At 46.6% G+C, this 26,387-nt stretch overlaps 2 long non-coding RNA genes across 2 annotated transcripts; both read left to right on the top strand.

Moving 5' to 3' along the window:
- The first annotated feature begins 11,760 nt into the window (after window positions 1-11,760).
- Window positions 11,761-12,730, top strand: LOC122459977. Its single transcript, XR_006280974.1, has 2 exons — window positions 11,761-11,952; window positions 12,445-12,730. It is a non-coding gene; the product is annotated as an uncharacterized LOC122459977 (long non-coding RNA).
- A 5,965-nt stretch (window positions 12,731-18,695) lies between these two features.
- Window positions 18,696-21,214, top strand: LOC119854062. The gene is made up of 3 exons (XR_006280970.1): window positions 18,696-18,899; window positions 19,347-21,014; window positions 21,100-21,214. It is a non-coding gene; the product is annotated as an uncharacterized LOC119854062 (long non-coding RNA).
- Window positions 21,215-26,387: the final 5,173 nt, after the last annotated feature.

Below are 26,387 nucleotides of genomic sequence, written 5' to 3'. Positions count from 1 at the left end.
CATGGAAAAGCCTTTCATGTTCGGACTCAGCTGTGTATTACTGTGTCTACAGTAAAAAGAAAAGGAGTACTTGTGGCACCTTAGAGACTAACAAATTTATTAGAGCATAAGCTTTCGTGAGCTACAGCTCACTTCATCAAGCTCACGAAAGCTTATGCTCTAATAAATTTGTTAGTCTCTAAGGTGCCACAAGTACTCCTTTTCTTTTTGCGAATACAGGCTAACACGGCTGCTACTCTGAAATGTGTCTACAGTGACACAGAGCCCCGAGACAGCCAGCAGAAACCCAGGGACAAAGACAGGAGAGGAGATGGAGGGAGCTGTGTGTGCTTAGGAGTCAGAAGGACACTTAGGGAGTGACTCTGGCTCTATTAATAACAATGGGAGTTAAGACATTGATTCCAATGGGGCTAGGATTTCACTGTTGGTCTCTCAAAATTGGACACATCTTTCTACTACTTGTACTTTTCTTTCTTGCTTCCCCACTTCCTTCTATTCCTTTCTTATTCTCTCTCATTCTATTTCCATTTCTCTGTCTCCCTCACTTTCCCTTTTTTTCTCTTCATTTTTTCTATTTGTTTAGATTAAAAGTACAAATCCAATCAGTGACCCAGCCCTTGCTCCTCTGTAGTTCGGTCTCACTGTGTTTCTGGAACTGTCCTGATCTGACTCTAATGGCCTTATTCACATGATCGCTGAGCCATGGATGTCTAAGTAGGGGAATATGGGGTAGGAGCAGGGATATAGTATTATCTCTCAAAAAAAGAAAAGGAGTACTTGTGGCACCTTAGAAACTTAGAATAGGAAGCATTTGGTGGGGAAAAAAAATTTTTTTTCCACCAAATGCATTCGATGAAGGGAGCTGTAGCTCACGAAAGCTTATGCTCTAATAAATTTGTTAGTCTCTAAGGTGCCACAAGTCCTCCTTTTCTTTTTGCGAATACAGACTAACACGGTTGCTACTCTGAAACCAGTATTATCTCTGTATACGGCATTGGATAAACCATTACTGGAATACTAAGTCCGGTTCTAGTGTCCACATTTCAAAAAAGGTTTTGGAATATAACAAAAGGTCCAGAAAAGAGCTAGAAAAACAATTCAGGGTCTGGAAAACCTGCCTGAAAAGATAGACTAAGGCTACGTCTACACTATGAGCTAGTGGTGTGATTCTCCTGCTTGGCTACTCATACTCACACTCATTCCCATTGTACTGGGTGAGTATAAAAAGCTGAGTATCTGCGGTAGCAAGGATAGCGGGAGTGGAGGCATATCTTAGCTGTACCAAGTATGTACCCATGAGGTGGGTTTGTACTGCCAGAACTCTGGCTACATGTGCTACCATAGCTACACTGCTCTTTACATCTTGAGGAAAGCTAGAGCAAGTATGTGTATGTGATTGGGGGAATCACATCCCATCTCATAATGTAGATGTAGCCTAAAGCTCATTCTATTTAATTTATCCAAGGGAAGGTGAAGAAGTAAATACCTACATCGAGAGAAGATTTCTGAGGAATCTTTGTAAGGAATATCAGGAATGATGTCTTCCCACTAGTGCTCAGGATGCTGGAAATGAAGTGAACAATAACAGTCGATCAAAAACCTTTAGTACCACATTTAATGAACACAAACCATTTTCATAGCAGAGAGCTGACCGATTCAGAGGCAAACCTGTAATGAAGGCCATCTCCAATGTTCAGACAGGTTATTCTATCAGCCTAGGTTGAGCGTGACAAATATAGGGAGTCCACATGTTATATAACTGTTATGTTCATAGCCTAAACACAGAGAAATTAAATAAATACAAAAAATATTCTTGCTGGTTGATTGGCCATTACAGTGCTTTATTTCTTAGAATTCAGAACAATAACACACAAGAACCCCAAAAGAGAGAGAGATAAAACAGGCTGCTCCCTAAAGACGGAGAGACACAACTTCCCCTACTTTACTCTAGGCTTGCTGGCTGCAGATTGACCGCTGCTAGGCCCAGATCACATGCTTCCCTACAGAGCACCTTAGCCTGAAAGCAGGACCAGGAACTCCCCTGAAATTTAAAATGATAGCTTACGACTTTAAACACAGTTTAAATATACCACAATTACAGGAATCACTGATAGTCCTGTGACAGTCCCCATCAGCACCAATATCTGCTGGGTCCCATGTACGGAGCAACTATGAACCATGGAAAGCTGCCTGTTCCCTTTAGTTTACTGGTCCTATAGGAACCATTTTCAATTCAGCCAAACCCATACCACATACTGGTGGGCCATTACCAAACTTCTACAAGATGTTAAAAAAGAGCAATCTTTGTGCACAGCATTATGTCCTAGCTGTGCTATGGCAGAATAATAGCATGGTCTCTTTTCTTTGTGTAACTCATGTCCTTTCCCAAAGGCTCGTATCTACATACCTTGCATGATTTTGCCAAGTATAGCACATGCACTGCATATGATGGGATAATGGGACACTGAACAAAAAGGCTCCCTGTGACCTCTCAGTGCAGCAATGCCTGACATGACAGACTGCATAAGGTAGCCTGGGGGAACACAGAAGTGTGTTAGTGCATGTGTGGTACGTGCACAAGAAATTGGCACTGTCCTCTAGGAGTTGGAATGTGCCTGACTTCCTCAAGGTTTAGCAATTCCCTCTACTGTCCATGTGGGCAGAGATCCTCCTCTCGGTATTGGAGTGTTCCACACAGACATCCGGCTTACTGAGCTTAATACGTTTATCAACACTGTTACCTCTGGCACAAACCTATTCACTCCATACAAGGGATGTTTGAGTCTCATTTCCTCCCTTGGACTCTGCAACCCCCTACAGACAGCTCCCTGTGCAGACACTGAGAGGGACATGGGGATGTTGCAGCTCCTCTCTCTGCTAATGGGGCTGCTGGCCACTGCCTTCTTAGGTGAGGCCCGGGCTCCCAGCAGCAGCCACCCGGGTGGACTCAGGATCCTTGAAGAAGTTCATCACCTCATGGGGCATCCCCCTTTGTTTTTCAGGGACAGGGGGCAGATTTGTGAAGTAGTCACCTCCATATTTCATGGCAAGGCTGGGAGGGTCACAGTCAGTGACCTGCACCTTGAAGGACATTACTGACTCCTGGATGAGTTGGTACCTGCAGGATGTCCAAGGCCATCTGCACTTCCTGGTGCAATCAGGAACCAAGGATGACTAGGAGGAAATACCTTGGGTGGGAACATTCAGATCTGAGGGGGTCAGTAGCACAAAGCTCAGGTTGGAGATGAAGAATGTGATTCAGTCCCAGACTATCTACTGCACCTACAGCACAAGGCACAATGAGAGAGCAGAGTGGATATAGCAACTAATCCTCCCTTCCCCCCCGCTGCCATTTCTCCTGGTTCAGCACTGCTTTTACCAACAGACCGGCAACCTCAGTGCTTAATTTGTGCTGGGACTTGCCACGGCTGAGCCCCGGAACCTCTAGGTTTGGCAGTTCATAGCTCGGGCACCTCTGTGCTTGCCAAGTCAATTATGAAAGTAAAAAGATTGCTTGAGCCCCACCACCTAATTGCTTGATCTCTGGCACCTCTTTCATTGCAAATTAAGCAGTGGGCAGTCTCAGCTCAGGCAAAATAATTAGCTTCCCAAAAAACAGGTACCTGGGAAAGGAAAAAGGCCTGATGTAAAATCTCAGGAAAGACTTGATATTTCTACTGTAATAAACATGATGTGCTCATAAAGGTCAGCAGCAGCCACCTCATGTGCTACTCACCCCATCCTCCTGTCCTCTAAACATCGTGCTCTCTTCTTCCTTTCCCAGCCTGTCCCAGGCAACATCTATGATATAGAAACATGTCCTGCACCATCCATAGCTTGCCTCCCTCCCTCCCTTTTCTTCTAATTTGCTCTCCTGCATTCCACAGTTACCAATCTTTTCACTCTGGAGGCCATGTGGGGCTTTGGTCATATCCCTGTGTGGTTTTCTAAACACACTATAATGAATCACTCTCTTAGATGTTTTTTTCTGATGCAGACCAAGGGATGGACAGATACAGATAGATCTAGAAACAGAGACATGTGGCACATGGCTCTGCTTTCACTTGCATTGGCTGTATGCCTGTGGAACTCACCTCAGTAGGGCTATTCCTGATTTACAGCAGAGACAGAGACCCATAAAAAGAGAAAACCAGAAACACGCAGACAGAAACTCACAAATGGAATTGCAAGTGGGGGGCTCCAAGGTTTACAGCCCCTCTCCTTGTGGAATGTATAAGCCCATCTCCTGCACTCCCCCTAAAGCACAGACAGATAGCAACTCACAGCATGGAGGAAATAGAACTGATGGAAACTACTTCTGGGATGTGGAGACATCTCCTCCTCCCTGTGCTGATCATCTGGGTCCCAAGTACCAGCTGAGCGATGCAAGGACTGGGGATGGGAAAAACTGGTACAGAGTCCCTTGTCCAGGAGACACACTCATCTCTGAGACTGAGAGGAAGGGGATGTCTGGAACTCATGTCTCATCTGCTTTGAGATCTTGGGAGACAATCATCACAGAACAGGATAATTTGGGGAAAAATTCATCTCTCCCTAGACTGTGAGACCTGTGGAGACTGATTCCCAGACAGGACATGCTTAGTGTATCTCCCACTAGTTTAATGCATGGCAGACTCAAGTCAACTCGCAGACTGGACTCACTCAGGAGAGATCAAATGGTTCGCTGAGAGAAGGCTACTCTTTTCCTTTCCTGTCACATTTTATTTGCTTCTGACTTTGTGTTTCTTTCTTTTCTCACTCCCTGTATCTCTACTTCTATCCTCTCATTTTCCAGATGTTGTTTCCCATTTCCTTCCAGGTGTGAGCTCAGCCTATGTGGAGCAGCCCCCGTTCCTCACAGAGTACTCAGGAAACTCCCCAACCCTGCAATGTACACTGAAACAATCCAACTGTGACAAGATATACTGGTATAGGCAACAGGGAGCTGGAGGGGCTCTTCTATTCTTATGAAGACCATTTGGTGAACTTCACAGCCGAGCCCAGGACAGCCCTGAGGAGGAACAAAAAATGGGACCTAAAATGGACAAACCTTTCACGGTCTGACTCAGCCGTGTATTACTGAGCCTGTAGCACTGTGCAGTGACACAGAGCCCTGAGACAGCCAGCAAAACCCCAGAGATATAGTGTGATATTGAGACACTTTGATGACTGCAAAGGGGTCAGTGACTATCAGGGTGAAGTTTTTTGTCCTACGACTGCAAGGGTGTTAACTGACCACAACACCGTGAATAGTCCCTTAGAATACTTCTTAACCACTTATGTTACACTCTGAGTGCCTTTGTCAGATCTTAAGATGAGCTCTGTGGAGCTCAACAGCTTGTCTCTCTCACCAACAGAAGTTGGTTCAATAAAAGATATTGAACCAAGATATTGAAATTTAATACAATTTAATTCAAATTACTTTGTCTCTCAGGGTAAAGATTGTCAGATGAAGGTGTGACAGGTTCCCCCCTAAGGTGCCACCGGGAACTGGGGTACCACTGAGCCCCCCTGGCTCACCAGCCTGGGCCTCCCTTACACTGTACTGCTCTGACCAGCCTGCTCTTTCGTTAGCACACATACAGTAGGGACACACGCAGCTGCAGTTACATGGAGAAGCTATGATCAGCTCTGCATGGGAAGGCTCCAGCTATGGAACTTACCAGCTACTCAGGCACATCCCCCCTCTGGAGTGTAAACCCACAATTATACCATCTTGTGCTGCACAGGAAACTGCACAATGTAAGCTCATGGAATTGGCCCCCTCCCTCAATGTGGAGAGGAATATACAACAGCTTTCTGCCCTGAGTTATGAATCCCACACACTGGTTTTAGACAAAGCAAAACCAAGTCTATTCACTAAAAAAGATAGATTTTAAGCAATTATAAGAGATAGCAAACAGATCAAAGCAGATACCAAGCAAATAAACAAAACTTACAAACTAAGCTTAATATACTAAAGAGATTGGATATGAATAACAGATCCTCACCTAGGTGATGATACAAGCAAGCTTCAGATTCTTAAGGGGCCAGCTGCACTAGTTTACAGCTTGGAATACCCAGGTGTTCTATTCACAGGCTAAAAATCCCTTTAGCCTGGGTCCAGCACTTCCCCCAGTTCAGTCTTTGTTCCTCAGGTGTTTCCAGGAGTCTCTTTGGGTGGAGAGTCAGTGAAGACCCACGATGATGTCACTCCCCTACCTTAAATATGCTTCCGCATATGGTGGGAACCCTTTGTTTCAAGCTTGGTTCCCATGCCAAACAGTGGAAAAACACTGATATCCCAAGATGGAGTCCAGCACCAGGTGACCTGGTCACATGGTATGGCGATGAGCTGCCAAAATCTTAACAATCAGTTCCCTATAAAAAGTTCTGATGTAAGGGATGTGCCCCAGTATGCATTTTTTGTACCAACAGGGTTACCATACATCCCTATTTTCCCAGACTCCCGGACGGCAATTTAAGAACCAAAAAGCCGGACATGGCCGAGAAAATACGGGTGTATGTTAACCCTGCCTAAAGTTCTTTTTTAAAAAGGTGGGTCTGAACTAGAAATGAGCTCTGTTTCACATTTGTGGGTCCCCGCCAATCCGTGGGGGTGTGCTAGAGTGATCAGATGTCCCGATTTTATAGGGACAGTCCCAATTTTGGGGTCTTTTTCTTATATAGGCTTCTATTAACCCCCACCCCCATCCCAATTTTTCACACTTGCTGTCTGGTCACCCTAGGGTGTGCACATGTGTGGGTGTCAGCTGCTCCCTTCCCTCCTCATTGAAGCAGGTGTGCAGGGTTCTGCCCTGGGAACTGCAGGGCACCAGTGGACATGGGGCCAGCTGCGGACAGGGGCATGGTGCAGGGCTAGCTGAAGGCAGGGGGTGTAGGGCTTGCTGCGGGCAGGACAGGGATGCAGAGCTGGCTGGAGACAGGAGGGTGCGGGGTTGGCTGGAGGCAAGGGGGAATGGGGCTGGCTGGAGACAGGGCAGGGGGTGCGTGCGGCAGGGGCTGGCTGCAGGCAGGGGGTGCAGCAGGGGCTGGCTGCAAGCAAGGCAGGGGGTGCTGCAGGGGCTGGCTGCGGGCAAGGGGGGGGTGGCTGGAGACAGGGGCTGGCTGAGGGCAGGGTGGTGGGTGCTCATGGGGAGAGTGGCTCGGAGCAGCCCGAGCAGCAGGATGCAGCCCAGGCCCAGCAGAACAGCCGGGGACTCAGCAAGCAGCATCAGGAGCCCCAGGGCCAGGGGAGCAGCAGAAGCAACAGGGCTCGTGCCCAGGGCCAGATGGCACCCCATATGGCTCCCGCAGTGCAGCGCCCCCAGTGGCTGGAAGAGGAATTACATCACTTCCCAGCCGGAGCCCATCAAAGCCTCAGCGGCCCCTGCAGAAAAGCGGGTTCTAAAACTGCTTCAAAATTTAACAACCGGTTTGCACGAACCGGTGCGAACCGGCTCCAGCTCATCACTGCACATGTTCCTGTAATGTCACAGCAGCCAGGAGTCGGAGGCTGTCTGCAGCGTCCTCAGGAAGCCCCCCTCCCGAGGTGGAGATAAGCTTCTTCTAAGGCCTATTGTTTTATCCTAATGACTCATTAACCTGAATGGGCCCTTTCCTGCCAGTCGTCTAGACAGAAATCCTTTTACCTAATGGGCATTCCCCAGGTGTAAACACATTTGTAATACAGATACATAGTCAATATTCCTAACTTCAGATACAAAAATGATACATGTGTACAAATAGGATAATCATAGTCAGTAAATCATAACCTTTCCAATGACCCCTCACATGACTTATCTTACATAAAATACATTATGATTATGTCATATTCATATCATAATAATATATCTATGAAGAATATGGGGTGCAGTGTCACAGAAGGATCTAGGAGACTAGGATGGCTCCAAATGAATCCCAGTCCAGTGACAGCAAGGCAAATTCACTATTTTCTACATACAGTTGCAGTAGGGAGGATTTTCTACAGTACTTCCATTTTTTATTTCTTCCTTTTTCTTATTCTCTTTTCAGTTTATTTTTTCCCATTTGTTGTCTCTCTTTCAGTCAGCGATCTTCTTCTCCTTTTCTCCACCTCTTCCACTTTTTTCTTTCCTTCTTGAAATTAAAAAACAATTGCAGCCTCTGGCTCCCTCACTTCCCTGGAATACCCTACATGCCCTGTAGAAGGCCAGTCCACCCATCCTAGTGAATCATTTTCAGCTAGGGACTCACTCATGTGTTGAGTGTTATTGTATCCATTCCTAATAGTGCTGGAAGAACTAAGTTTTACCTCTTGTAGTATCTTTCACTGGAGTATCCCCAAACAGTTTATTAAAAGCTCTTTGTGGTTCATAGTATTGTCACTGTTTTGCAGATGGGTAAACTGAGACACAGATATTTTAAGTGGCTTACTGGAGATCACATTGAGAGTGAGAAGCAGAGCTAGGACTAGAATCCAGGATTCTGAATCTCCAGACCCTGCAGTAATTGCTAGACAACACTCCCTCTACTCCCGGGGAGAAAATTCTGCCTCCCCTCTCCTCCTTTCTTCTTCAGTCTCCTACTCTTTCTTTTTGTTTATCTGCTGTCTCTCCCTCTCTTTCTTCAGTCCTGCCTCCTTTTGTAACTCCTTTCCTTATCCCTCTTTCCTGTGTCCCTATCTGTCCCTTATTTCCCTGTTCCCACAGCCCCTCCCCAGGGAGCAGGACAGTTACCCAGGGGGAGGAAGGGTCCTCATGAAAATGGGTTAATGTGCTGGAGATTGGCCCCAACCACTAGTTCAGATCTGAATCAGCACATGAGGAGCAATTCACCTTGGAACTTCCTGACTCAGGCCTCTCTCTATAAAAGGCCCAACTGCATCACTGAATCCAAACACGCTGGAACCTTGGGGAAGTTCCAATCCAAATGGAGATCCAAACTCTTAGCTTGGTCCCATTTCTAGGATAAATCAAGATGCCAGGGCTAATTCTCATTTGATGTTGCACAAGCACAACAAAATATGTTCATCAGAGCAGTTAGCTCTGGGAATTAAGGACCAGGCCATGTAGCATTTCACATCCCAGGCCCTGCCTACATTAAGGAAGTACACACTGGAGTAGCCACATTGAACATACCAAAGTCAGATTCACCACAATAATCCCTGATTTGCATCAGTATAGCATTTTTGTATTAGGGTGTGTGGGTCACTATATCAGTGTAAAAAGAAAAGGAGTACTTGTGGTACCTTAGAGACTAACAAATTTATTAGAGCATAAGCTTTCGTGAGCTACAGCTCACTTCATCGGATGCAATGGCTTATGCTCTAATAAATTTGTTAGTCTCTACGGTGCCACAAGTACTCCTTTTCTTTTTGCGAATACAGACTAACTCGGCTGCTACTCTGAAATATATCAGTGTAACAACACCACTGCAAATTACTCTCATGCTGGGAGAGCCTAGGCCATAGGTGTGGCTCAGCAGCTGTGGTCATGGCAGGGAGTGGGTTGTGGTTGGAAAGTTCATAGAGAGTAAACTTCACTTAGCAATGCAGAGCTTGGAATGTTGCTGTGATCAGAGAGCTCCCTCACAGGCACACACAGGACACCAGTCAGATGTGCTCTCCCCTATCTCCCTCACCCTCTCATCAGCTCTGCCAGCCAATCGCTAGAGGGAGCCATGGTCACATGCACTAACCGGAGTGTTACGCTGACATGCCCCAGACTTCTTAATAGCCTCATCATTTGATGGATAATTTCTTCAGAGCAATAACCTTGAACCAGCTAGGTTTTTATTTAGGGATTCTGAGAAACTGACTGGAATAGCTATTCCAGAATAGCTCCCCGTGAGGATACTCTTATTCCAGGATAGCTATTGCCCTTCATATTCACACTCTACTTTATTCTGGAATAACTTCTGACAAAACCTTAGAGATGATCTTCTTCTTCGTGCTTTATCCTAATTTCAGAAAACAGATCAAAGGACTCTAGTACTACCACACATTCGTAGAGAGGTAATATAAACCTATCCTTCTGATTATCACAATACTGTATTAAACAATAAATAAAATTCACTTTCTGTCCTTCTGTGTAAAAAGAAAAGGAGTACCCGTGGCACCTTAGAGACTAACAAATTTATTAGAGCATAAGCTTTCGTGAGCTACAGCTCACTTCATCGGATGCATTTGGTGGAAAAAGCAGAGGAGAGATTTATATACACACACACAGAGAACATGAAACAATGGGTTTATCATACACACTGTAAGGAGAGTGATCACTTAAGATAAGCCATCACCAGCAGCGGGGGGGGGGGGGGAAAGGAGGAAAACCTTTCATGGTGACAAGCAAGGTAGGCTAATTCCAGCAGTTAACAAGAATATCAGAGGAACAGTGGGGGGGGGGAGGGTGGGAGGGAGAAATACCATGGGGAAATAGTTTTACTTTGTGTAATGACTCATCCATTCCCAGTCTCTATTCAAGCCTAAGTTAATTGTATCCAGTTTGCAAATTAATTCCAATTCAGCAGTCTCTCGTTGGAGTCTGTTTTTGAAGCTTTTTTGTTGAAGTATAGCCACTCTTAGGTCTGTGATCGAGTGACCAGAGAGATTGAAGTGGTCTCCAACTGGTTTTTGAATGTTATAATTCTTGACGTCTGATTTGTGTCCATTCATTCTTTTACGTAGAGACTGTCCAGTTTGGCCAATGTACATGGCAGAGGGGCATTGCTGGCACATGATGGCATATATCACATTGGTAGATGCGCAGGTGAACGAGCCTCTGATAGTGTGGCTGATGTGATTAGGCCCTATGATGGTATCCCCTGAATAGATATGTGGACAGAGTTGGCAACGGGCTTTGTTGCAAGGATAGGTTCCTGGGTTAGTGGTTCTGTTGTGTGGTGTGTGGTTGCTGGTGAGTATTTGCTTCAGATTGGGGGGCTGTCTGTAAGCAAGGACTGGTCTGTCTCCCAAGATCTGTGAGAGTGATGGGTCGTCCTTCAGGATAGGTTGTAGATCCTTGATGATACATTGGAGAGGTTTTAGTTGGGGGCTGAAGGTGATGGCTAGTGGTGTTCTGTTGTTTTCTTTGTTGGGCCTGTCCTGTAGAATGGATGAGTCATTACACAAAGTAAAACTATTTCCCCATGGTATTTCTCCCTCCCACCCTCCCCCCCCCCACTGTTCCTCTGATATTCTTGTTAACTGCTGGAATTAGCCTACCTTGCTTGTCACCATGAAAGGTTTTCCTCCTTCCCCCCCCCCTGCTGCTGGTGATGGCTTATCTTAAGTGATCACTCTCCTTACAGTGTGTATGATAAACCCATTGTTTCATGTTCTCTGTGTGTGTGTATATAAATCTCTCCTCTGCTTTTTCCACCAAATGCATCCGATGAAGTGAGCTGTAGCTCACGAAAGCTTATGCTCTAATAAATTTGTTAGTCTCTAAGGTGCCACGGGTACTCCTTTTCTTTTTGCGAATACAGACTAACACGGCTGCTACTCTGAAACCTGTCCTTCTGTGTATAATCCAGCCTCAGTACCTGAAACCCATTAAGCCTCAAGGGGTCACTCTAGTCACCTGTCAGGAGCTCCTGTCCATATCTTCTAGGATATGTGGCTTGCTACATGGCATAAGTCCTCTCCTGTGATAGCATCTTCTCCCTCATCATACCTGAGGAGAAATTCTCATCTCTGTGTTAGTGGCAAGAAGGCATCATCCAGGCAAAGGGGATAAGACAACAGTCTCCAAGGGATTCATGAAACTGGCTTTCCGGGAAGCAGAGAGAAAAGAGGACATAGGCAGCCATAACTCTCTCCATAAACAGACGCCTCTTTGTTTCTCCTCCCACTGAGGAGCATATTTGCTCTTCAGCTCGCTTTCAACTTGAGGTGCAGAGAGGAGGAAACCCACAGTGTCGTGGAGACAAAGCAGGGGAAAGTTACCAGCATGTGGCAATATCTCATGCTCTCAGCACTGCTCCTCTGGGTCCCAGGTACAGTCTGAGTGACCAAAGGAATGGGGTGGGGCAGGCAGGCCCAGAGTCCCAAGTTGGTCCCAAATTGAGGGACACATTCTCGTCACTGAGACTGAGGTATGAGGGGATATTTGGAGATCACGTCTCTCATCTGCTTTGAGACGCTGGGAGGAATGGAGAGAATCACCAAGGACCAGAGATTTATGAGTTAAAATATACCCACCTGAGACTGTCAGAACCAAGAGTGAATCCCAGATGGGAGACTCCTAATGCACGTCCAGTCAATTCAGTCCACAGGGAAGGCAAATCTCAGCCAAGAATATTGCACAAAGATCCCAGTTTGTTTGCACACGCAAGGTCTTTTCCATTTTCTGTCTTTTTCTCCTTCTCATTTTTCTCTCTGTGTTTCTCTCTTTCAAACTTTTTTTTCTCTCCCTCCCCCACCTCCCCATTTTCTGCATTCACTCATCCCTCATATTTCTGTCAAGTTTTTTATTGCTTCTTTTCCAGGTATGTGGTCAGCCTATGTGGAGCAGCCGCCCTTTCTCACAGGGGCTCAGGAGAATCCTAAAACCCTGCAGTGTACATTGAAACAAACCAGCTACAACTGGATGTACTGGTATAGGCGACGGGAAGGCAGGGAGCTGGAGGGACTCTTCAGCTCTCTAGGAAGTGGACCTGGCACCAACTTCACAGCTGAGCCCATGACAGCCCTGAGAAACAACACAAAATGGGACCTAACATGGAGAAGCCTTTCACTGACAGACTCAGCTGTGTATTACTGTGCGTGCAGCACTGCACAGTGACACAGAGCCCTGAGACAGCCAGCAAAAACCCAGAGAGATGGGAGGAAACAGAGGGAGTGCACGCACCTATGAGTCAGAAGGTTATTGCAGGGCCATGGTTCCTAGTCAAATTGTCTAGGATACATTCGGTGTCTCCAGATGGGCTGTAAAGATCCCCAGGAACTGCCATGCCATACATCTCAGGCTATGGCTCTTTCTATCTCCTGCCCTCCTTTTTCTTTCTAAATGATTTTCTCTTAGTCCCTGTCCGCTCTGCTATTCTTTCTTTCTTTCTTTCTTTCTTTCTTTCTTTCTTTCTTTCTTTCTTTCTTTCTTTCTTTCTTTCTTTCTTTCTTTCCCCCAATCCAGTCATTAAGCCCATTCCTGCTCTATCGCAATGCTATCACATTCTGGCCCTCCCTGACCTCCTGTCCTGGCTACAGTGGCTGAGACAAGTGCTCTAGTGTATTGTAGGGGGGTGGCTGCAGTCTGTGGAGCTGCTTTCGCATCTCCATGGGTTTCTGGGTGTCCCTTCTCTTCCGATGGACAGTATGTATGACTTCATATATTCGAAGAGTCAGGCAGTGGAAGGGATGCTGGAAGTCCTCTTCATTCCCTAAGAGGTGCAGTCAACACATCACATATGACTCCAGATAACTGGGTATCTGGCTGGTGAATCTTGCCCATATGCTCAGGGTTCAGCTGATCACCATATTTGGGGTCGGGAAGGAATTTTCTGCCAGGGCAGATTGGCAGAGTCCCTGTGAGTTTTTCGCCTTCCTCTGTAGCATGGGGCACGGGTCACTTGATGGAGGATTCTCTGCAACTTGAAGTCTTTAAACCATGATTTGAGGACTTCAAGAGCTCAGGCATAGGTGAGAAGTTTATTGCAGGCATGGGTGGATGAGATTCTGTGGCCTGCATTGTGCAGGAGGTCAGACTGGATGATCATGGTGGTCCCTTCTGACCTTTATATCTATGAGTCTATGAACTACACAATCAAGAGGAACACCACAAAGCCCTTCATCCTCGTCATTCCAAGTTGCACTTACATCACATATCTCTGTGTTGCTGGGCCTGCAGCCAAGGAGGGCAGTGAATAAGAGCTCCAGAGAGGTGCAGCAAAAGGAAATAGAGAGAAAGAGAGGGATAGGTATCTATAAAGAGAGAGAGCAGCTCCCCATCTCAGTCCGTGGTGGGTGCCTTTTCCTCCTTCTTGGCATCACTGTGGAGGGAGAGGAACAGATTTGGTGGCACCCTTCTTCTGTGCCCTAATGAGGCCTCTGTCCATCTAACAAATCCGCAATGTGACCAGCAGCAAATAAGGGTGATGTCAGTGGAGAGAAAGTTCCAAATAAGGGAGAGTGAGTGTTGATACTGAGCCTGCAAGGGTACTTTCATCAAGGGCTTCAGGAGACCCTGACACATCAGACTGTCAGTGTCACAGCCACCAGCTCAGGTGTGTAAATTCTATTATGCATAACGCTGAGAAGGGGCAGCTGATGGTATCAGAAAAAGCAGATAGACAGACACAGTGAGCGTGGAGGTTGGCTGGTTAAAGGCAATGCCATCCTGAACTCCAGTGGAGATAAGATCCCTTAACTATTGAACTGAATCAGAAATTTAAGAAAAGAAATGGTCAGCTGACTTGGGGATGAGTGCTCACAAACACCACCGCTGTGTACCGCATATGAGAGAACTGCTTATAGTGTTATTTATGCTATAACAATCCGTCCTTGTGAGCTCAGTAACGGTGTCTTCTCATTGGTGCACACGGTGTTGCAAATGCAGTGAATAGTTGCAGACAATATTAGACCTCCAGACGCTAGGCCACAGGTGTGTGGAGCAGCAGCCATAGTTGTGACAGAGCGTATGGTGTTGTTGGAGAGTTCAAAGTCTCACCGTCACATAGAAATATCGAGATAACTTGGAACTGGAAGGCTGCTGTGATCAGAAAGTTGCTGAGAGCAGGCACTGTGCTGTTAGGCGAATGTAAAGTTATTAATGAAGACATTTATTTGTTTAACACCAGTTCTTCTTGTGTGCATGTGGAGAATAACACAACAGATTCCAGTCCAGCTCTGGTAGAGAATGAAGTGATTCCTAGCTGCTGACTGTTCAGATCTTGTGTGATATGAATGGGCAGATCTCAGGGGCATGAAAAATGTGATGAGCCCATACAACAAACTTGAAGGTATGTTGTGTGATCTCTCTGTAGCTTGCGTGTTTAGTGGGAGTCTCCAGAGAAGAGTGAGGAGGAGAGAAAAAACTGATTGGCTCTCATAATGACTCTTTCCTCCAGTTCCTAGTCCTGTTACTGAACTGAAAACAAACACCCAAAATGCCCCTACTACTTCACACAAATACCCCCACAGTAGCAATTAGGATCATACACACAGCTGTGTATGGGTCGTATCTCCTGCTAACATGTATTACAGTGATTCCACTGCTGTCTCACTGAATATTCTCACTCTGCCTCCCCACCCCGTCCCTGAACAGAACTCTCTCTCTCTCTCTCTCATCACTTCCTGTCTCACAGTCTCTGCCAGCTCTGCCAGAGGTTGGAAGTTCTGATTCAGTCTCAGGCTGTGTGTGTCTACACAGCTGTCTCAGACAGATCCGCAGCCAGTCGTGCAGGTACCCAATGGTTCCCTGTTTGCTCTTCATGGTTGTCCTGTCCCCTTGGGGTAAGTGAGCACCACTGAAATCCATTAAATTAACCAACAGCTCATAAATGAGTGTACAGATCTGTTCACTCTTATCAGAGACAGTAGAGATGGGACAACTTTTAGAGGGCATTTTTCCCATCGCACACAGTCCCCAGCTCCTGTGGTGTGGTTTCCAATGTTATATTCTCTAAGAATGTCTACAGTGAGGTTATAAACTAAAAGGAGGTATTGAATCTTCTACCCCCTGGTAGATCCCTCACCTTTGAAAATATTTCCTGATCTCTAGCCAGAAATCCTCCCCCCACTCTTTTCCCTAATTTCATCACATTAAACCCTCATCTAATTTCATTTCCATTTCCTCACAGGATGGGCCATCCGCCAACCCCCAGACATGGTGGTCAGTCAGGGACAGCCACTGACACTGAACTGCTCTCTATCAACAACCCAATTCATGACCATGTACTGGTACAAGCAGGCTGTGGGGAAGGATGCAAGGCTGCAGCTGGTGGTGTTTTCTACAGAAGGCTCCAGTGCAAATGTTGAGAAGGCATTTGAAGGTCACTTCCAGAGCAGTGGGACAAAAAACAATGTCCTCTCTCTGTCTGCAGAGAAAGCCCAGATGCAAGACTCAGGCACATATTACTGTGCTAAGCAAGATCACACAGTGACTCAACTGCAGAAAGTGCTTAGCATAAACCTCCCAGCAAAGGGAAAGGACTTCCCTTCCCCCACACCCATGCATAGCCCTGCCTCCTGCATAAGATGGACTCCATCTTGCTCTAACACCTCCCTTCCCTGTCCCTATGTATCCTCCTCTCCCTTCCCTATCTTCTCTTCTGCCTCTCTTCTCCTCTTTTTCTGAACCTTTCCTCTTTCCTTCTTTTCTCCTACTAAGGCTATGTCTACACTATAGCTTATGTCAGTATAATTTATGTCTCTCAGGGGGCTGGGTAAATCACCTCCCTGAGCAACATAAGTTACATTGCCCTAAGTGCCGGCATGAACAACTGCTCTGTGGGACTAGCGTAGTTAACTGATGGGAGAGCTCTCTCCTGGCTTAGAGTGGCTACATTAGAGAGTTTACAGTGGCACAGGTGGATCGGTGCAGCTGTGCTGCTGTAAACTCTCTAATTTAGCCGTGTGTAATGAAGTTGGGGATTTTTGTAGTGTTTTACATGAATAGTGTGTGCGCGCCTCAGTTTCCCTGCTTGCTGCATATTTAATAAGATGGAGGGAGAGGGTTTGTTGTTGAAAAGGACCAGCTGTGACCTTGCCTAGCGGCCGGGACCCCCAGACAGCAGCCTGGAGATGGGGAACCCAAACAACTGGTGGCCTGATGACTAAGAGGCCCACCCCAGCTTGGCCGTCAGCTGGTTTTGGCCAGTGGGAGGACAATGGGCTGAGGAGAGAGGACCTCGGTGACCTGACCAATGAGTTCCAGCCAGAGGGGAACAAAGGACAGAGAAGAGAGGGTCCCAGCGACCTGTTTACCTGGGACAGAAGACAAAGAACAGGTGAGGAACAGTTTGGGACGGTGATATTGGATGGCCAGCTGAAAAGCGCAGGGTCTCGGGACTTGAGAGAGAGAGAGTAGGCAGAGCCTACCTCGATGCAGGGGAGACTTAGATGTACTTTGCTCAGGGAGGCCAGGCCTGAGGGTTTTACACTGGCTAGAGTTGCTCCGGTCTAGAGAACAGGGTTGCATTATTCCCTCTGGGAGTGGAGGCCCCGGGGGTCCAGAGCAAGTGAACTCCCTGAGGGGGCCCATGGCTAGAGAGAGGCGTGTTAAGGCTCAGAGAGGTGTGGTTCCAGGAGGTAGAGGGTCTTAACCCCCAAGAGACAGTGGACCCCGAGAAGGGCTGTCACACTGAAGGGGCCAAGACCTGTGAGTCCGTGACACTGTGCCCTAAATCTTCTTCTGTTCTTCCGGTCCCCTCTCCTTCTTCTCTCTCTTCACCCTCCCGGTGTTCTTTTCTCCTTCTTGTCTCTATCCCATAACCTCACTTTTCATTTCTTTCTCTTTCCCTCTTTTCTCTCCTCTTCTCTCACACCTTCCTTTCCCAATTCTCCCTGTTGCCTCATTCACTCCTCCTTCTCTGTCTCCTCCCTTCAATGGAATGAAATTGGGCAATGAGAGCCATTTCAAGCTGGATGAAGGAGAACTTTCCATCCTTCTGTGCTCTTCTGCTTTCTCCCCTCTGTTCCCTCCCCTCACTTCTCCTCTTTTATCTCATTCCTCACTTCCCTTCCTTATTTCTACACGTCTCCTCTCTCATTCCCCAGAATCTCTCCCCCTTTGCAAATTAAGGGCCTGGTCTCAAGACTGTTTCCCAGTGACATCTGTGAACCCCAAAGTTAATTTTTCCCTGGAGCACAACAATTCCAGCCCCAGGGACAGCACCACTGACTTCTGCCTTGCAGTTAGCCATAGTGCAGGAGACAACAGGGCCACAATATAACCCCCGCCTGCCAGCCCGCTTTGTCAGACTCCTCCTTTCAATCCTCTCTCTCTTCATTATGGCCAGTACTGAGCTGGGGACATGTATTTCAGAATAAAAAGCAAAATAATTTTCTAATAATGAGCTTGTTAGACTGTTGGATTGTGCCACTCCACCATTAGCAGCCAGCAGAGGAAGCTAGTACATGCCTCAGCAGCTCTGACATATTCCGCCCAGCAGGGGGCAGTGGTGTATAGGCACACAAGCCAGGCCATGACCAGATGGGTTCTTCAGGGTTCAGTGATAAAAATAAGGCCCTGTACTCTCTGCAGACACTGTCCGGTTTATGGGGACCAAGAATAGAACATGCAGCCTTTCACCCCAGGTTACAGGGTTGATTTCACACAGGCTGGGAGTTACTTACTCTGGGGGCTATTCAGGGCTTTGGTCATATACCAAGTTTAGGTTTCTGAATGCAATGCAATGAATCGCTCTCTAAAAAATTGTGTTATTTCTGATCCAGGCTTGGTGATGGACACAAAGAACCCTAGGAACAGACACACAAGGCACTCTGCTTTCACTTGACTGGCTGTACTTCTATAGACTTGATTTGACTTCAGTGGATTACATTACCCTCAATTACATCAGGGACAGTTTTCAGAGTAGCAGCCGTGTTAGTCTGTATTCGCAAAAAGAAAAGGAGTACTTTTGGCACCTTAGAGACTAACAAATTTATTAGAGCATAAGCTTTCGTGAGCTACAGCTCACTTCATCGGATGCATTTGGTGGAAAAAAAAAACAGTGACAGTGAGAACAGAATGAGACCTAAAGAGAGAGAAAACCGGAAACATGCAGAGAGAGACACACAAATGGAAACCCAAGTGGGTGGGGCTGGAGGATTTGTCGCCCTGTTGGCAGCTGGAGATCACTTGTAGAGTGTATTAGCCGTTCCCTTTCACTCCCGCTAAGGGACAGACAGATGGTAACTCACATTATGGAGGAAACAGAACTGGGAGACACTACTGTCGGGATGTGGAGACATCTCCTCCCTGTACTGCTCATCTGGGTCCCAGGTACAGGCTGAGAAACACAAGGAATGGGGTTAAGGTAAAGAGGAGCAGAGTCCCATGTCCAGAGGACACATACTCTTCTCTCAGACTGAGGGTGGAGGGGATGTCTGCTCCCCACATTTTATCTGCTCTGAGATCCTGGGAGGCATAGAGAGCATAACTAAGGAGTGGGGGAACTAAAGCAAAAATACCCCTCCCACTTGGGACACCCTTAGCATAGCTCCTAGTGATGCAGTGCAGTAGAGCCTGAACTCCCAGACAGGACCAGCTCAGGGCAGATCCATTTGTTTGCTCATAGAAATCACTGTTTTTGTTTCCTTCCCATTTTCTCTGCTCATCATTCCCTATGGGTTTCCCTTCATTCTTTTCTCACTTGTTCTCTCTCTCTCTTTCTGTCCTCTCACTCTCTGCCCTCATGGTTCTGTCATGTAGTTTCCCATTTCCTTCCAGGTGTGGGCTCAGCGTATGTGGAGCAGCTGCCCTTCCTTACTGGGGGCCAAGGACACTCCCTAGTTCTGCAGTGTACACTCAAACAGCCCAACTGTGACAGGATGTTCTGGTACCGGCAGCGGGAAGGCAGGGAGCTGGAGGGGCTCTTCTACTCTTATGGAGACCAATTGGTGAACTTCACAGCCGAGCTCTTGACAGCCCAGAGGAGCAAGAAAAACTGGGACCTAAAATGGAACAAACTTTCACGGTCAGACTCAGCTGTGTATTACTGCGCCTGCAGCACTGCACAGTGACACAGAGCCCTGAGACAGCCAGCAAAATCCCAGAGAGACAGAGAGAGGGGAGGAAATAGAGGGAGCTCTGTGTGCTTAGATGTTGGAAGGACAATGCAGGGATGTACGTCCACGATGAAGTGACTAGAACATACATTGTCTCCAGAAGGAGTGTAAGGATCATCAGGAACCCCCACACCAGATCAGTGACCACGTTGCACACTTGAGATGTAATTGGCTCTATTAATAGCAATGGGAGTTTTGCCCTAATGGGATTAGGATTTCATCGGTCTCTTGAAATTGGACATTGATCACTATTGCTAACACTTTTCTTTCTTCCTTGACATTTTCTTCTATTTCTTTCCTATTCTCCCTCATTCTCACTATTCCCTTTGCTCCAGCTCTCTCATTTTCCATTGCTTTCTCTTCATTTTTTCTATTTCTTTAAATTAAACCCGCACATCCAGTTGCTGACCCCAACCCTCGCCCTGTGGTTTGGTCTCACTGTGTCTCTGGGGACTGTTCTTACCTGACTGTAATGCCTTATTCACATGATTGCTGAGCCATGGATGTCTAAGCAGGGGAATATGGAGTAAGAGCAGGGAGGTGGTATTAGCAATGCTGTATACAGAGATGTGACCACTAGTGGATTTGCCTGCCTAGTTTGGTGCCCACAATTCAACAAGGATGATGATAAATTGGTGACGATTCAGAGAAGAGCCACGAGAATGATTAAAGGATTAGAAAACCTGCTTTATAATGATAGACTCAAGGAGCTCAATCTTAACAAAAGAAGATTAAGAAATGACTTGATTACAGTCTATAAGTACCTATAATGGGGAAAATATTTGATAATGGGGTCTTCAATCTAGCAGAGATAGGCATAACCTGATCCAGTGGCTGGAAGTTGAAGTTACATAAACTCTGACTGGAATTAAGCCATAATTTTTTAACAGTGAGAGTAATTAACCCTTGGAACAATTTCCCAGGGGTCACGGTGGATTCTTCAGTGCAGCACTGCAAAACAGGATAGTCTGGACAAGGTGCATTGGTGTACTGTGTTCACACGAAATTCTCACTGTTTTCTAGGAGATGGCACGCGCCTGAGTTCCTCAAGGTTTAGCAATTCCTTCTACTGTCCAGGGGACAGAGCGGTTCCACTCAGTATGGGAGTGTCACACACAAACAGCAAGCATGCTGAGCTAGCACATTTATCAATAGTATTACCACTGGTCACGCCTATTTACTACTACACTCGTCCTCTCCCCACCCCCAGGCTCTGCAACCCCCGTTCCTCCCAGATACCTCCCAGTGAGGATGCTGACAGGACATAGAGTTGCTGCAGCTCCTCTCTCTGCTAAAGGGGCTGTTGGCCACTGCCCTCTCAGGTGAGACCGTGCAATAATCACCTGGTAGGATCAAGTTCCCTGGGGAGGTTTCTCACCTATTGGTTGTGACCCCTTTGTCTTCCAGGCACAAAGGGCAGATAGGTGGAGCAGTCACCCGCCTATTTCACAGTGAGGCCAAAAGTGTCACAGTCAGTGACCTGCACCTTGAAGGACATGACCTAACTCTGGATGAGCTGATATCAGCAGGATGCCCAAGGCCATTTGCACTTCCTGGTGCAATCAGGAACCAAGGGTGACCAGGAGGAAATAATCCAGGAGGGAACATCCCACCGGTATGAGCGGGTCAGTAACACAGAGCTCAGGGTGGAGATGCAGAATGTGATTCAGTTGCAGACCATCTACTGCACCTTCAGTAAGGGCACAGTGAGAGATTAGGGTGGAGATGGTGACAAAAACCTCCCCTGGTTCCAAGATGGGGGAATCGCAGCCCAGCACCCAGAGTCTGAAACAAAGAGGCTGCAGGGGAACTGATTAGTTATCCAGCAGGAAGGAGATGGAATAACACCAACTATGCAGAGACTCTTCAAGGGAGACCCATTCTCAATGTCAGGGGCACTGTTCTCATTTACATCAATAGCAGCCCGCTTTGAACATGCTGCTGACTCTCTCATTTAGGTCCCCTCAGAGGTTCTGGAAGAGTTTATGTAGTGGGGATGCTGAGAGCCGCTGAACCAAACTTTAAACCCTGTATAGGATGGAAACCACTTCAATCCAGGAGGTGCAGCAGCACGCCCAGTTCCAGCACCTATGGTTCCCCACACACAGGACACACCTGCACTCTGGTTATGTGTGCTGTCTTCTGTTTCCCACACACTTTCATCAGCTCTGCCAGCCGGTCACTAGAGGGAGCAGGGATAAGCTCTGGAATGGGTTACCTAGGGAGGTGGTGGAATCTCCATCCTTAGAGGTTTTTACGGTCAGGCTTGACAAAGCCCTGGCTCGGATCATTTAGGTGGTGTTGGTCCTGCTTTGAGCAGGGGATTGGACTAGATGAACTCCTGAGATCTCTTCCAACCCTAATCTATTATTCTATTCTATGATTCTATAAAACGCACAAACCAGTGTGTTTCACTGACACTCCCCAGATTGTTCAGTGCTCTCCGCACATGAGGGGTAATATGCTCAGAGCTGTAACCTTAAACCAGCTACATTTTAATTTAGAAACTGTGTTTTTTCTGATTTCTTTTTCTTGTTCAGGAAAGAGCCAGACATACACCTGCACTCACACAGATACGTACAGAGAGAGAGATAACATCACAACAATGAACTGCTATAGGGAAATGTAATTTAAATAACAGATATAGTATTCACCCTTTTCATACCTAAGATCTGTAGCATGCTATGTAAATACAAGTGTCCTCTCCTCTGATGCTGTATCCCCCATCATCATTCCTCAGGAGGAATTCTCATTCCTGTGTTAATGTCAGGAAGGTGTCATCCAGGAGAAGGGGGCACAGACACCCGTGTCAAGGACATTCATGAAACTGGCCAGGAAGAAAGTACAGTGAGGGTCAATGTGGGAAACTGGTAAGTTTCTCCTGTGAAATGACACCATAGAGTTTCCCCTCCCGCTGAGAAGTGTATTTGCTCTTCCCTCTCACTCCCCTTGAGGCAGAGAGAGAATAAAACACAGAGCATAGAGGAACTAGAGCAGGGGAAAGGTGCCACCATGTGCAGACATTTCCTGCTCTCAGTGCTGCTTTTCTGGGCCCCAGGTACTGTCTGAATGACCATGGGGATGGGGTGGGGCAGACAGGCCCAGAATTCCAAGCTGAGCACGCACACTCTCATCACTGAGACTGAGGTGTGAAAGGATCTCTGGACTCCACGTCTCATCAGCTTTGAGTCTCTGGGATGGACAGAGAACCAGTGAGGAGCAAGGACTTGTGTGTAAAAATGTCTTCACCTGAGATGTTGGATCTTAAACGACTGAGTAATTCCCAGATGTAAGACCTTCAGTGCATGTCGTGTCAGTTCAGTTAATGAGGTAGTGCGATCTCAGCCTAGAATATCATACGATGACTCCAATGTTTTGCAGAGGGAAGGTGACTGTCCTGTTTTCTTTTTTCTCTCTTTATCTCCACTTCTCTATTTTTCATTCCCGCTTTCTCTCCTTTACCCTTTCCTTCTTTTTTCTTCCTTCCTTTCTGTTGCTCTCTCTCTCTCTCTCTCTTTCATCTCAATTTGTGCCCTGAGTTGGCACGACCAACCAAAGAACCACTGGTTCTTTCATGGGGCATGTCTACACTGCAAAAAAAAAACCCAAACAAAACCTTATGGCAGTGAGTCTCAGAGTCGGTGACAATTGACTTATGCTCATGGGGCTTGTGCTACAGAGCTAAAAATAGCAGTGTAGATGTTCAGGCTCCAGCTGGATTTTGGAGTCCAGTTCCAGCCTGAGCGGGAACATCTACACTGAAATTTTTAGCCCTGTAGCACTAGCCCCTCAAGCCTGAATCAGTTGAACCATGCTCTGAGATCAGTGCCAAGGTTTATTTATTTATTTATTTTCTGTGTCAATGTACCCATACTGTTTCTTGTTTCCTTCCTGGTGTGGGTTCCATCTACATAGAGCAGCCACCCTTCTTCACAGTGTTTCCAGGAGACTCCCAAATTTAAAAAGTCTGAATATTACCATATGTACTGGTACTGGCAGCAGGGAGGCCAGGAGCTGGAGGGGCTCTTCTACTCTGGAGGGAATGGACATGGGAACAACCTCACGCTGAAGAGGAACAACAATTGGCAGCGAACATGGAAAAGCCTTTCATGTTCGGACTCAGCTGTGTATTACTGTGTCTACAGTGACACAGAGCCCTGAGACAGCCAGCAGAAACCCAGGGACAAAGACAGGAGAGGAGATGGAGGGAGCTGTGTGTGCTTAGGAGTCAGAAGGAAACTTAGGGAGTGACTCTGGCTCTATTAATAACAATGGGAGTTAAGACACTGATTCCAATGGGGCTAGGATTTCACTGTTGGTCTCTCAAAATTGGACACATCTTTCTACTACTTGTACTTTTCTTTCTTGCTTCCCCACTTCCTTCTATTCCTTTCCTATTCTCTCTCATTCTATTTCCATTTCTCCGTCTCCCTCACTTTCCCTTTTTTTCTCTTCATTTTTTCTATTTGTTTAGATTAAAAGCACAAATCCAATCTGTGACCCAGCCCTCGTTCCCCTGTAATTCAGTCTGACTGTGTTTTTGAGACTGTCCTTATCTGACTCCAGTGGCTTTATTCACATGATTGCTGAGCCATGGATGTCTAAGCAGGGGAATATGAGGTAGGAGCAGGGAGATAGTATTACCTTAGTATACGGCATTGGATAAACTATTACTGGAATACTAAGTCTAGTTCTGGTGTCCACATTTCAGAAAAGGTGTTGGAATATAACAAACGGTCCAGAAAAGAACTAGAAAAACAACTCAGGGTCTGGAAAACCTGCCTGAAAAGACAGACTAAGGCTACATCTACACTATGAGCTAGTGGTGTGATTCTCCTGCTTGGCTACTCATACTCACACTCATTCCCATTGTACTGGGTGAGTATAAAAAGCTGTGTATCTGCGGTAGCAAGGATAGCGGGAGTGGAGGCATATCTTAGCTGTACCAAGTATGTACCCATGAGGTGGGTTTGTACTGCCAGAACTCTGGCTACCTGTGCTACCATAGCTACACTGCTCTTTACATCCATGCTAGCTTGAGGAAAGCTAGAGCAAGTATGTGTATGTGATTGGGGGAATCACATCCCATCTCATAATGTAGATGTAGCCTAAAGCTCATTCTATTTAATTTATCCAAGGGAAGGTGAAGAAGTAAATACCTACATCGAGAGAAGATTTCTGAGGAATCTTTGTAAGGAATATCAGGAATGATGTCTTCCCACTAGTGCTCAGGATGCTGGAAATGAAGTGAACAATAACAGTCGATCAAAAACCTTTAGTACCACATTTAATGAACACAAACCATTTTCATAGCAGAGAGCCGACCGATTCAGAGGCAAACGTGTATTAAAGGCCATCTCCAATGTTCAGACAGGTTATTCTATCAGCCTAGGTTGAGCGTGACAAATATAGGGAGTCCACATGTTATATAACTGTTATGTTCATAGCCTAAACACAGAGAAATTAAATAAATACAAAAAATATTCTTGCTGGTTGATTGGCCATTACAGTGCTTTATTTCTTAGAATTCAGAACAATAACACACAAGAACCCCAAAAGAGAGAGAGATAAAACAGGCTGCTCCCTAAAGATGGAGAGACACAACTTCCCCTACTTTACTCTAGGCTTGCTGGCTGCAGATTGACCGCTGCTAGGCCCAGATCACATGCTTCCCTACAGAGCACCATAGCCTGAAAGCAGGACCAGGAACCCCCCTGAAATTTAAAATGATAGCTTACGACTTTAAACACAGTTTAAATATACCACAATTACAGGAATCACTGATAGTCCTGTGACAGTCCCCATCAGGACCAATACCTGCTGGGTCCCATGTACGGAGCAACTATGAACCAAGGAAAGCTGCCTGTTCCCTTTAGTTTACTGGTCCTATAGGAACCATTTTCAATTCAGCCAAACCCATACCACATACTGGTGGGCCATTACCAAACTTCTACAAGATGTTAAAAAAGAGCAATCTTTGTGCACAGCATTATGTCCTAGCTGTGCTATGGCAGAATAATAGCATGGTCTCTTTTCTTTGTGTAACTCATGTCCTTTCCCAAAGGCTCGTATCTACATACCTTGCATGATTTTGCCAAGTATAGCACATGCACTGCATATGATGGGATAATGGGACACTGAACAAAAAGGCTCCCTGTGACCTCTCAGTGCAGCAATGCCTGACATGACAGACTGCATAAGGTAGCCTGGGGGAACACAGAAGTGTGTTAGTGCATGTGTGGTACGTGCACAAGAAATTGGCACTGTCCTCTAGGAGTTGGAATGTGCCTGACTTCCTCAAGGTTTAGCAATTCCCTCTACTGTCCATGTGGGCAGAGATCCTCCTCTCGGTATTGGAGTGTTCCACACAGACATCCGGCTTACTGAGCTTAATACGTTTATCAACACTGTTACCTCTGGCACAAACCTATTCACTCCATACAAGGGATGTTTGAGTCTCATTTCCTCCCTTGGACTCTGCAACCCCCTACAGACAGCTCCCTGTGCAGACACTGAGAGGGACATGGGGATGTTGCAGCTCCTCTCTCTGCTAATGGGGCTGCTGGCCACTGCCTTCTTAGGTGAGGCCCGGGCTCCCAGCAGCAGCCACCCGGGTGGACTCAGGATCCTTGAAGAAGTTCATCACCTCATGGGGCATCCCCCTCTGTTTTTCAGGGACAGGGGGCAGATTTGTGAAGTAGTC

Source organism: Dermochelys coriacea, chromosome 1, assembly GCF_009764565.3.
Source record: "Dermochelys coriacea isolate rDerCor1 chromosome 1, rDerCor1.pri.v4, whole genome shotgun sequence".
Taxonomy (NCBI): domain Eukaryota; kingdom Metazoa; phylum Chordata; order Testudines; family Dermochelyidae; genus Dermochelys; species Dermochelys coriacea.
The sequence above is the reverse complement of the archived record's forward strand: the minus strand, read 5'-3'. Positions and strand labels throughout refer to the sequence as shown.